The 13433-nt window shown below is 40.6% G+C and overlaps 2 protein-coding genes across 30 annotated transcripts in view; one reads left to right on the plus strand and one right to left on the minus strand.

Moving 5' to 3' along the window:
* Positions 1–13433, minus strand: part of BLNK (B cell linker) — an 88609-nt gene that overhangs the window by 63499 nt on the left and 11677 nt on the right. The gene's annotated exons all lie outside the window — the stretch shown is intronic.
* Positions 1–13433, plus strand: part of DNTT (DNA nucleotidylexotransferase) — a 229108-nt gene that overhangs the window by 20875 nt on the left and 194800 nt on the right. The window lies entirely within an intron of this gene.

The raw sequence follows: 13433 nt of genomic DNA on the forward strand, positions 1-13433 counted from the left end.
TGCGGTGCATGCAGAGCAGTTTGGCATGTCTGAGGTGCTCTGCTGCTGTGGAGGGAGCAGTGTGGGTGCAGGTGGCTCACGTGCTGTGGCTGGGTGGGATTTAGGGCATTTTGCACTCCCAGGGATGCCTGGTAGGTGGATAAGGGATGGAGTGTGGTAGGAAGGCAAGGGGAATGGGGCAGAATGCTGCCACAGAAAATGTAGCATAAACAATACCCTGGTCTGCCCCAGGCATGGCACTTCTCTAAGGAAGTCGTGAACATTGCTGTCAGCAGCCATGGGACTGGATGTGTTTTGGATTCCATGTTTGCCTTGGAGGTTTTTTGCTGTGCTTTTACATTGCTGAGGTTGTGCAAAGAGATAGTTTCAAGGGAGTTACTGCCTAAAAAAAGCTTTTGGATATCTTTGGAGAAGGTTGTTGATAGATTGCATGATACAGCGTTTTCAACTCTGTTTTGAAGTTCATTGAGGTACATCTTTCCCCTTCCTTGCTTTCCATCCCTTGCTGGCAGGCAAGCACTTGTATGAGATGGTTATGGCTGCAGGTGCAAAGAGCAATCCAGGAGAGCTGTGAAGGATCAGTAGGAACTTGAAAATGTCAGATTTTGATGTGAATGAGGGTGAGGGGATTCCTTTGACATTATGATAAACAAACATAGTGAGTTGCTAGCTAAACTGGCAATATCTGGAAAGTACAGCTTCATGAAAGGTGACAGTCTTGTCATTACTTTATAAAAATTCAGAGCTACATTCTGTAACTTTGCCAGCTCTGAGCTTTGGAGAGATTTGTTGCTTTTTGTGGAGCATACATATATTTGACTGTAATAATGTGTAATGAATTTGACTTCATCCCAATTCTCTTCAGTGATTTTTCTTTGGGGAAGGAAGAAAAGACAGATCTACTTGACAAAAAGCAGTTCCATTTTGTGATAAAGTAAATGCATAATAGAGAAGTTCTGTATTCAGTATGACCAAGTTTATGTTAAGACTAGCTAATGAAAACTGTTCTTAAGAAAAACACCTATAAAGAGCCCTTGTAGGAGATTAGAGGAATGTGCAGCTACATTTTTGACTCTTGAGAGCAGAGATTTGAAATATAAATAAAATCTATCTGCATTTAGGGAGTCAATATAAGTAAAAATCTGAGAAATCATAAAATTTTAATAAGCCATATCAATAATACCCCTTATTAACTGGCATGGCAGCCTATCTGTAATACTTTGGTATTTCTTAGTAAAAAAATGTAATGGCATTTCTAAGAAGTGTCCTTTTGGAATATAAAAATATCTCTGGGGAATAAAAGTAAGATTTCAGTGCTGGCCTCTAGAGACACACAATCTGAGATAGACTTTTGTCAGTGATATCTAGCAAAAACTGCCAGTGTCTCTCACTGAGAAAATCATGGAATAAATGCATAGTGGATTTTTTTTTTTCTTTAATAAAGGAGAGCTATGCCCTGATGGGCTCGGTAAGAAGTGGAGAGAAGGTAAATAAAATGTGAGACACTTCAAATTAAAGGTCAGTTCAGAAAGAATTACGTAATAGAGAGCTGTTTCTATTGTGAATGGAGAATTACTATTTTTAAGGGAATTGACCATTTTTAAGTGTGTAAAACTGACATCTAGTGGTAGCAATAGCAATTTGTGCAAAGTGGCTTTACAGTGAGACCAGTTTGCAGAGCAGATTAACAGATTGTAACTATATTACAGACTAAAATTTCAGTTCTCTATACTTTAGATGGGTGTTACAGAGCATTCAAACTAAATCTTGCTTCTTTTAGTAATATCTCACTTATATAATGCCAGGTTGTGGGTCATCTTCCTGTATGCATGGCCTCATGCTAGAGAACTGATGAACAGTTTCATTAGAGGAGAAAAGGTTGAAGAGGGCATGAGGGTTAAAAAAAAAGGAGTCTGAGGGTAAGGGTTACAGAACTTCAGGGTCAATGGGAAAACTGTTTGGCGATGCCAGTCTTAGACCTCCAGGGAATGAACAGGAGAAGTCCAGCCTCAGAGCTGTGATGTCCTTCTCAGGTGTGGCATTACTCATGAGTGTAAGCTCCTCTGGGAGAGGAAGCAGGACTTGATGGCCAAAACTGAGATCTCACCTGAATTCAGGCAAGGTATGTGGGCTTGGAATAGATAAAGCATATAGGCATGTGCCCAAATAATTCCCATCTGCATTTGCTGAGTCATGGTTAATATATTAATTTATAATTCACATTTTTTTCAAAGGGTATTTAAAAAATATTTTGCTTTTCTCTTTTGTCTAGCTTATGTTTTAAGTGTCTTTGAAGAAGAAATCCCTTGCTAAAACACTGCATCCCTGCCCCACTGAAACTTTTAATTTATCTTTGCCTCCAGTGCAATTATATATATAATGTATAAATTACTAATAACAAGCAAAGATGTGCAAAAATGAAGTAGCAATTATTTTAGAAATAATTTTTTAAAACATGCCTTATGGGCACCATACCTGCAGTCAAATGGTGCAATTTAAAATGAATATGGAAAAATATAAAAGCATAATTCAAAGCTATCTTCCAGATTATAAAATGAAAGAGATCAGCATTAGAAAACTGGGTGAAGACAAAGACAAATCTGAAGGAGGAAGGAAAGGAAATGTGCTTCAGTGGAAGTGTAATTAGAAGTGGGAGGAAAACAAATCGTAGATTATTTTTTTCTGGGTTAGCAGTTTGTGGCAAGAATTGTCAAACTATATTAATTTATTTCTGGTTGTAAGTGTTTATTTTACAGTTTTCTCATTTCATAATAACTGTTGCAAATATTTCAGAGATAAAAAATGTTGGTAGCATAATTCTAATTCAGTGTGTGTTTGTGCAGTTGTGCAGCTTCAAGGCTGGGGTGAATCATATGCTGCCTCTACGTTCCATTTCTGTTACTTTCAAAACATGGTGACTCATATTTGTTGAACACAAATGTTGACATTCTGCAGTGAGACTTGAGTCACAGTTATAGAAGTGGTATAAGAAACAGCAGCTGTCATTTCAGATAGGCCAGGCTGTTGCTTTAGTGGAAAGCAGAGCTGAGCAGCAATCCTGTTTGCTGCAGAGCTCCTCTCTAAGGATGAGATTGGTTGTTAACACTTGTGCCAGCCAGAGCTGGGAGATGCAATCTTGTCTGTCCCGAACCTGGTAATCCACTGCAGGTGCTTAAGAGCTCTAATAAGCTTTTGACCTTTGGGGTCTGAGTGGGAGCTGTTGCAATGACATGAGGCCAATTGCTATGTGCAAAGTCACTCTGACTTTGTCTGCACTCCCTGGGGCTGCTTCTTACCTCTTGGACACGGATGCCTTTCCAAAGTTGTGGAAGCATGCTAGTAGCACCAGAATTGTTAATATACATGAGATAGCTAAGATTTCAGAGCAGCTGCCTCTGCGTTTGGTTTATATAAAACCTTGCATAGTACAATGGAGTTGTGTTGCTGGCAGTGGTGGTAGCGAGGGAATACATTCAGGATGTGCTTGTTGTAAATAGGACTGCTGAGGTTGAGTTTCTTGGTCTGCTGTGGATTTGTCATCCCTCATGGAATGCTGCTGTTATTCTGTCCTCAGGCATGCTTTTAGTTAAAAACCTGCCAATCTAATATTCTGTTACTAAGAGCTGTGTTCAACATGTAATGGGAGTTTGAGATGTAGATGTTTCCCTTACTGGAAGGAACAGTAGAGCACTCTACATTCTTTAGGGCAGCTGTAATTACTTTATTACATTGGTGGAGAACTGTCTGTAGTATTGCTGCTCTAACACTTCAAATTAAAACCAAGGAGGTTTTGGAATTATTTGGTGAAGTGTAATATGCATTGAGCTGTATGGTTCAGAGGCTTCTGTACTGCTTCACCTACCACATTTTTTTAGATGGTAGAAACCTGTTTTTTGCTCAACTGAAAAATGTTTTCTTTCAATAATAGCTCAGTGAACCCCTGTGGTTTGCGTTGTTCTGATACTATTGTTCTGGTATTATTGCAGTAATGCCATCTCACATTAAAAGCTCAGTAAAACCTTAAACTAGTTGACCCTTTATTCTTATATGTGCTATGAGTGGGTTCACCTATGATTTATTTATGACCTAGTGTTTCTAACCTATTGTATACCCCAGGAGTTGTTTGCTCAGGCTTGACTGTCCAAGCCTTTTTGAACCTGTTTTACTCAATCTCATGTGTGGAATGAATGGTCTTCTCCTTGAAAGCTGGCTGTAGAAATAGCCTTGTTCTAAGACAGACAGTAAGATTTGATTTGCAATATAAATCTGTTTATATACTGCATACAATGGGAAAGGTCATGTTATCTTTCCTAGAACATGATGTCCCCATTAGTCTTAGGCTGACCTGATGGAGAGATGAGAGGTTTCCAAGGTTCTTTCAAAAGTTATGCTATCTTCCTCACTGACAGTGAGGAAGATAGCATACTTTTGGTTCTGTGGGCTGAGCTCTGTCTGTATTTGCATGTCCTTATTGAAAGGACATTTACTGGAACACAAAAAGTAAAACCACTTCCCAAATCTTTGCAGTAATGCACCAATATATGCTTAAGCAAATTGAGTTTTTTAGTGTTTGAAAGAGGAAGGAAGTTACCACATATAGAAATAACTGTGTCCACCAGAAATTTAGCCTCAGCAAAAAAGCAGCAGAGCCTCTGCTGATGAAGGCTGCAAGATTAAGAAGTCTGATTTCTTTTTATGAGAAAAGAGAATTCAAAAGGGACAGCTGAAGTTGTTCTAGTAGAACCATTTATCTCTAAAAATGCTTCATCAATTAAAACAAGTTGTTTTTCAGGATTTCTTTTACTTTATTGATGATTAAGACTCTATTAAAAATTGGTGCAGTTGAATCAATTAATTTTCATGTTTTTTAATATAAGGTAAAAGACCCAAATGAGACACGTAAGCATTACTGCCTTAGTGGTTCCAAAGCACTTTATTTTTACTTTTATGGGAAATTTGCAACTATTTCTTCTGAATCAGAGCAAAGGGAAATACTGAACTGTCAAATGATCCACCATTTTTGTCCACATCTAAGAATGAAGGCCTGGAAAATATTTCTAGTCTGTAGTCAAAATGCCAGTCACCTGAGAACAGGACATGCTGCAGAGGAGTCCTGCTGGAAGCAGATCTGGTGCTTTAAGAACTGACTATTCCTAAGGACTCAGCCCAAGGTGAGTGCAGTAAGCTGTTGACCCAGTTTAATGGTGACGTGCAGCAGAATTGACACTGTCAGCTTCTGTTAATAACCTTGCCTTTGTCAGGGCTGAAGCAGTTCTGAGGCCAGCTGCTGCTTCCAGGAGTTACCTGAGTGCCGTTCCAGTAAAGGCGTGCAGGTGGTTTCAGTCAAGTGGTGCCCTTCTGTGTCTGGCTTATGATGTGAAAACAAAGACTGTCCCTTGGCTGGGTGATTATGCACAGTTTCTTTCTAGTTCATCTTTCCTATTGAAACAATCTGGTTTTGCTCTTTGGTGTTTCCTTATGTGAGCAGACATTTCTGCAGGTATGAAAAAGTCCCTTCAGTTCATCTAACCCACTTTCTAAGGGAATGGAAGAAGACAAGAGATGAAATGGTTGTGGTGGAAGTGTTTACAGTATTTAAATATTGAGTCAGTAGGAAAAGGAGCGCAAAACTACCCCAACACGCCTGCCTCCAGGGCTTTTTCCTCGGAGGCAGCCCTAGGGCAGGGCTGCTTTTCCTGCCTGGAGCTAGGGCTAGGGTTACGCCTAGGGTTAGCGTCTCGGAAACCACAAAGCCCACAGCTCCAGGCACACTGCAGCTGCAAAAGGCAGCCCAAGGGGACCGCAAAACTGTCCCAACATGCCTGCCTCCACGGCTTTTTCGTCGGAGGCAGTCCTAGGCCAGAGATGCTTTTCCTGCCTAGTGCTAGGGTTAGGGTTACGCCTAGGGTTAGTGTCTTCTAAACCAAAAAGCCCACAGCTCCAGGCACAGTGCAGCTGCAAAAGACTGCTCAGGGAGAGCGCAAAACTGGCCCAACATGCCTGCCTCCACGGCTTTTTCTTCAGGGGCAGTCCTAGGCCAGAGCTGATTTTCCTACCTAGCGTTAGGGTTAGGGTTACGCCTAGGGTTAGTGTCTTGGAAACGACAGAGCCCACAGCTCCAGGTACACTTGGGAAGTGAAAGACAGCCCAGGAGGAGCATGAAACTGCCCCAACATGCCTGCCTCCACGGCTTTTTCCTCAGAGGAAGTCCTAGGCTAGGGCTGCTTTTCCTGCCTAGTGCTAGGGTTAGGGTTACACCTAGGGTTAGCATCTCGGAAACCACAAAGCCCACAGCTCCAGGCACACTGCAGCTGTGAAAGGCAGCCCAAGTGGAGCGCAAAACTGCCCCAACATGCCTGCCTCCATGGCTTTTTCGTCGGAGGAAGTCCTAGGCCACGGCTGCTTTTCCTGCCTGGAGCTAGGGCTAGGGTTACGCCTAGGGTTAGCGTCTCGGAAACCACAAAGCCCGCAGCTCCAGGTACAATGCAGCCGCAAAAGGCAGCCCAAGGGGACCGCAAAACTGTCCCAAAATGCCTGCCTCCATGGCTTTTTCCTCGGAGGCAGTCCTAGGCCAGAGCTGCTTTTCTTGGCTAGGGATAGGGTTAAGGTTACGCCTAGGGTTAGCGTCTCGGAAACTAAAAACCCACAGCTCCAGGCACACTGCAGCTGCGAAAGGCAGCCCAATGGGATCGCAAAATTATCCCAAAATGCCTGCCTCCACGGCTTTTTCCTCGGAGGCCAGGGAGGAGCATTCCTAGGCCAGGGCTGCTTTTCCTGCCTAGTGCTAGGGTTAGGGTTACGCCTAGGGTTAGTGTCTCGGAAACCACAGAGCCCACAGCTGCAGGCACAGTGCAGCTCCAAAAGACTGCTCAGGAAGAGCAAAAAACTGCCTCAACATGCCTGCCACCACAGCCTTTTCCTTGGAGGCAGCCCTAGGCCAGGGCTGCTTTTCCTGCCTGGGCCTAGGGTTAGCGTTATGCCTAGGGTTAGCGTTATGCCTAGGGTTAGCATCTCGGAAACCACAAAGCCCACAGCTCCAGGCACACTGTAGCCACGAAAGGCAGCCCTAGGTGAGTGTAAAACTGCCCCAACATGCCTGCCTCCGTGGCTTTTTCGTCGGAGGAAGTCCTGGGCCTGGGCTGCTTTTCCTGCCTAAAGCCTAGGGTTAGCGTCTGGCTAACAACAGAGCCCACAGCTCCAGGCAGAGTACAGCTGCGAAATGCAGCTCAAGGGCAGTGCAAAACAACCCCAACATGCCTGACTCCATGGCTTTTTCGTCGGAGGAATTCCTAGGCCAGGGCTGCTTTTCCTGCCTGGGGCTAGGTGTAGGGTTACGCTTAGGATTAGTGTCTCGGAAACCACAGAGCCCACAGCTCCAGGAACACTGGAGCCGAGATAGGCAGCCCGAGGGCAGTGTAAAACTGCCCCAACATGCCTGCCTCCATGGCTTTTTCCTTGGAGGCAGCCCTAGGCTAGGGCTGCTTTTCCTGCCTGGGGCTAGGGTTAGGGTTACGCCTAGGGTTAGCGTCTCAGAAACCACAGAGCCCACAGCTCCAGGCACTCTGCAGAGAATATTGTCAGGATACCAAGTCTGAAGCTGAGTTTGTGTAAGTTGCTCTGTGCATTGCACTGAAATACAAAACTCGGTTTTCTAGGGGCTGAGTGTTTCCATCCTGCTCTCATGAGGAAGACTGGAAATGTCAACAGAAAATAGCCTTAATAGCCTTTAAGGAATTAGTTCTCAGGTCACTGGTAGCTGAGACTGGCAAGGACTCAATTAAGATTATGACTTCACTTTCCCTAAGAAAGTAAACTGCTGCTTTACAAGTCAAGTAACTAAATAGGTTGCTCCCCAGGTGTGTCAGGCTGTGGGAGTAGTTGGATCAGTCTTGGAGAATCCCAGGAATTGTGTGTAACATTGGACCTTCAACTCTCCCCTGCTTGTCGGGGGCCTGGGAACTGTGCAGATGTGCTCCCTGCTGACACTGCCTGCAAAATCTGCTGCCTTCTGCTTTCCTGTTTCTAGACTAAAACAATTACAACAAGAAGTGCTGGGAAACAGCTGAGACCAAAAAAGCTGTAGAGAAGGAGTATGAGAATCATCTTATCTCTCAAAGCAAATACTATGGTGGAAGCTGTCAGCAACAGTTAAGCTGTAACAGCAGTCTTAAAAGCAAAACCTATATATTCTTGAAAGATTAAGAAAGAACATCTGCATAATCATAAGCACATTACATTTCATCAAGGGAACTAAAAGCAGCAAATCTTAATTATAAGAATAAATACTCTTTCTGAATCAGGAAGCCAAATGTGACTTAGTACATGCTCATCTACCCTAAACACTTTGATGGCTGGCTGTCTTCTCTTTGGAAATAAACCACCTCATAAGCTCCTTGAGCATCTACATTGAAGAAACAATTTCAAATGCCCACACAGAAATGTGCTCAGCTATTTGACTTGGAAAGTATTCCCTTGATAGTGGAATAAATTTGCTGGATCTCCTTTGATATTGGTTTAGGCTTTTGAGGTAGTGCTTGAGTTCCACTGTTTAAATTTTAATAATCACAATGGTTACAGCTGTTCTGTATAGATACTCTTTAATTCACATAGTCATGAGTGTCATGTATTTATACCTGTAGGCATCTTGAAAATGAGAACCTGATTTGCTTGATTCACGTTACCTCAGCCCCAGCAAGCAACATCATTAATGGCGAGTAATCACTGACTCCAACAGCAAGATCACGACTGCTGCATTTCAATGGCTGAAATAACTTTGTGAAAAGGTAGACCTTAAGGTGCTGGTTGGCAGTCATTGCAAGTAGGACAAAACACAAATAGAGATAGTTTAGGTAAGCAGCAGAGGTATCAAGATTAAGCACAATTAAGACCTGTTACTGTGAAGCACACATGCCAGGTTGCTGCACGAACTCAGCCTTCACAACTGTTAGTGTGGAAAAGACTGTCTGCCAACAGTGCATGCAATATGTGGCCCTGGCTCAAACAGGAGAAACTGTTTCTGCCCCTGGAAAAAACAACTACATGTGCTTGTGTCTGTAAATATCTTCGTTCAAAGTATGAACAAAATCTGTGTTGGGTCACAGCAGTGAGTCTGGTTGAGGAATTCTAAGGTGTAGAGGAGGACAGCTACAGCACAGAGTAGTCACCTCTCTCCTGGTCTGTGATAGAGAACAGGTTGGTGTTTAGTGGTTTATGGCCAGGACAGCTCCAGATTTTGAGATCCACATCTTGAAGGGGCAAAGCCAAAGGCTGGCACAGTATTACTCAATGTGTACCAGTGACACAAAGAGCTTTGCAAACTTTCTCTGTAAGTACTCGGCTACAAAGTGTTTAAGGGTTTTGATTTGATTTAAACATCTGCTTTATTTTCTCACTTTGGAAATTTGAAGACAGTCTGTAGATAGAGCATTCCCTCCCTCATTCCCCAATAAGGATGCTGATAAATTTGTCAGTGTGTTTAAATGGTTTAATTAAAGTATTTTCTGGTTTAATGCAATCAACGTCTTCTGTCAGTGCAACATGTCTGGTGCTAATGATGCTTCTGGATGATAGATGTTGTAGGATAGCTATCAAGATAGAGAGTAACTTAACTTGAGAGGTTTGATTTCCTTTTACTTTACCTGTCAAGACCTGAACAGTTAGTGTCAGTTAGAAAGAAGCAAAGGAAAAGGTGCTTTGAAAATTTTTCACCTCCTTTGTTTTTGCATGGAAATGTAACAGTACAATGACCTGTTTGTCAAGTGACTTTTATCTATCTAATAGATGTTAGACTGTTAGATGATTTCAATAGGAAAAAGGAGATCTAGTTTTGGATACAGAACTCAACATATTAGGTGAAAGTTTTGGTGTTCCTGTGCATATTTATATTGCTCTACAGACTGTGAAGCACGGGTGCCAGAAATGTAAGTTATTTGTGTTTTTTGTACTACTGTATTGCTGCTTGGTCTTTACACACAAACATTTATTTATTTGAATTTCATGCTGGATCTGCATATTTAATCAAGGTCCTGGGGTACTCAGCATGTGAATCTTTCCCTTCCCTTTCAGTATGATGAATCTTCATAAATGTAAATATCAATCTTTTTCTCTTTGACACTTCACGGTAGCCAGTGAAGTCTGTCTACATCTCAGGTTCTCAAACCTTCAAAGTATTCAGATTTTATAATCTTGCTCCTAGTATCTTCATATTTTATAGCATTAGATACTGTTCAGGAATGCATGTGGAACAGATTTCCTTTTGGCCCATTCTTGAAGTGACCCAAGATAATTGAGAGCAAGGCGATTAGTGTGGGTTATAAAAATGATGCCAAATGTCATTGAAGTGACTCTTCCACTATATATAAATATACATGAATCTCCTTTGGAAAAAACTTTTTCTATCAATTTTTGAAATTTAAATTACAGTAGTTAGCAAGCATGGCTCTTGAAGTGAAATAAATACCAGAATATATATTTAAAGTGTCTAAAAATAAATATTTTTGCTTCAAAGCTTTTTAAGTCAATGACCCAACATGTTTTTGACAGCCAAGATTAAATGCTTACAAGAAATTCCTAATTTCGATTGACATACAGACACTCTTTCCTTTCCTGGCAGTTCGTAAAACAAGACTTGAGTTTCAGGATGTTGCTATTGCACCATTTTGGAGCAGTATGTCTTTAAATCTATTACCAAGTTTGTGCAGAGTTCAGAGTGTGGGGAGAAAGGAAGAGCAGCATGTTTTCTTTGAGAAAGGTTGCACTTTGAAAGCTCCTGGAAGTTTTGGAATGTTAAAAGACAAACCAGCTGAAATATATTAACAGGCAAAGAGCAAGAGAAGAGGTCAAAACTGTGCATGCAAGTGTCCTTTCACATCCTAGTAATTACTGAAGATTCACATGGCTTCCAAAATAAGCTTGTTCCAGGAAAACAATGCACATATTTTGAACAGTTCTAATATTAGCTCTCCTTATAATGGGATCTGGAAGCCAGTGATATTTATGCTGGGATGAGTGTGACCAACATGTAAACTTCAAATTACTCTCCTAACCCCAGTTTCCTTGTGTGTAGGAGTAGTTTCTTTTTAGGAAAAAGTCACTGTTGGTTAATTTTGTCTCTCCCTTTCTCACCCTCAAACCATCGACTAATACTGAAATTTAGCTGAAAGTATTTCCATTTTTTACATTTAAACAATTTAATCCAGTTTTTAAAGATTTTATTGTGCAGGGTGACTATCATGTAGTGTCGTTTACATGCAGAAGCAAACTAGGAATTGTATGAACACTGAACATATATAAAAAACATATGCTGCTCTCTAAAGGATTTGATGATTTGTGAAAGTCAAGAGGCAAGAATGGATGATCATATTACATAACAGCCGTCCTTACAATTGGGCATATACTCTTGTAAAACAGGAAAAATACAAAAAGAGAGAGCATTTGAATTTTGATATGTCAATTATCAATTGCTGGCAAATTGTTTGTTTATTAGAAGTTAATCCCCCACTGTGTCAAAAGGTTTGTAATGGGTTCAATATCAATGTGAATCCAGTTCTTTTTGACTTGACCATGAGCAAAATAAAAACTTTTTTGGATAAAACTGGGCAATTTTTATTACTTAAGTTTCTTCATAGTTCAAGAAATACTCTAAGTGCTATTTTTTAGCATGGCTTTCCACATTCATTCTAGTGAGAAAAGCTGCTAGCCATGACCATATTACTTCAATTATAAGTTCCAATTACTTGTAGCCATTTCTGGTGCAATAAAAGTAAAAAATGAAAAAAATCAAACTCCCTAATAATGTAAGATGGTGATGAAATGGATGGGTGTTGTTGCTACATCTGTTTTTTACAGTCACTTATTTTTCTTGGGGGGGGGGAAACACAGATTTTAAACTTCAGACATGCAGGTTTAGAAAACAAAATCAATTAAGAAACTTGCCCATATAACTTAAAGGAATAACTCATAGTGGTGTGTACCTCCCACATAAAACTAACCAGAAGTATTGTATTTTTAGTCCAGAAAAATAAAACATTGAGTAATAAAAAGTAAAACTTTATTTACTTAGTACTTTCTACTGCTTTTTACATGTGACTGTAATTACCCAGCCAAATAATATACTTGCATAGTATGACCAGATGTCTTCTAGAAAACTTAAATAAGGAAAAGCAAAATATATTTTTCCTTTCTTTGCATTATCTGCCAAGTAAGTGACCCTGGCATTTCCCACTGTAATATGTATGTAAAATGATTCTGGCTTCCCACTATTATCCATGTGTGAGAGAGGGATGTGTGTGAGGTGCACAGGATCAGGAGCTGGATGTTGGAAGAGTTGTTGACCTGACTGATAGCCAAGCTTTTGCAGAGTGTCAGTGAATCTGGGAACTGTTTAACATGACAAAAGTGGCTCTATTTGGCTTTAGCTGATTGAAATTCACAAGTTGAGGTTACTTCAAGCTGAAGCTCAACAAAGGCAAAATTATATCCAAGAAACTCTTGATGTTGCAACCATACTTCATGTTGTGTAGTGGAAATTCAGCTATTGTCTGCCATTATGAAATAGTACCAGTTTTATCTGTGCTGACCAAATAGATATTTATCATATTAGGAACTAATGTGGTGGTTTGTGTTGTGATGAAAAACAGGACAACATAAAAAACCTCCTACGACCTAATTGTTGAGTTCCTCAGTTTTATATATTTCTGAATTTATTCATGAGCGCAGTCACAAAAGTCCTTCAAGACCCAGCAGAAAATGTAGCTCTACACTGTAAAGTTCAAGAATACTTAATTGGACAGGGAAAAGGAAGAAAGGATAACACCATAAATAATGCATGGTACAGTTCTAAAAAACACTGAAATTTTGTCAGTAGAGGACTTTCTGTTTGGAAAGTGTATATATGACCAAATAAACCCCAGGCTTTGGGGATGATACTATTACAGAATTTATTTTTTACTTTTTTCCCACTGCCTCTTCAAAATTTGGTGCTGTGTTTGTACAGATGCATTTCAGATACTCTGATGTAACCTGAATCAAAAACATTCAGGTAAAAGAGTGAGGTTTTGAGGTTGTTTTGTTTGTTTGTTCCAGTGAAGAGTCTCTTTCACTTACAGTGTAATGCTAGTGCACACAGACATTAATCTGCTTTTTATATACTGTGGGACCCAGACAATCTAAACCACATATGAAGTGTTGCATTTTCCCCTTCACAGGAAACTAGGGGTTAAGGGCAAATGTCAGCATTTGCCTTGAGTAGTTCTGAGTCAGTAAAGTAGGTCATCAGCTATAAATAGATAACATATGTTTATAGTCTAATGCCTGTAATTTTTTTAACCAAAAAATGGTATGACTTGTTCAATTGGTTTGTATCTCATCCTACATTCAGATGGTTAAGCACCCTGCCTACTCACATTATGCTGATTAGATGTTCTAGATGTCTA

This window comes from Haemorhous mexicanus, chromosome 7 (genome assembly GCF_027477595.1).
Source record: "Haemorhous mexicanus isolate bHaeMex1 chromosome 7, bHaeMex1.pri, whole genome shotgun sequence".
In the NCBI taxonomy this organism is placed as follows: domain Eukaryota; kingdom Metazoa; phylum Chordata; class Aves; order Passeriformes; family Fringillidae; genus Haemorhous; species Haemorhous mexicanus.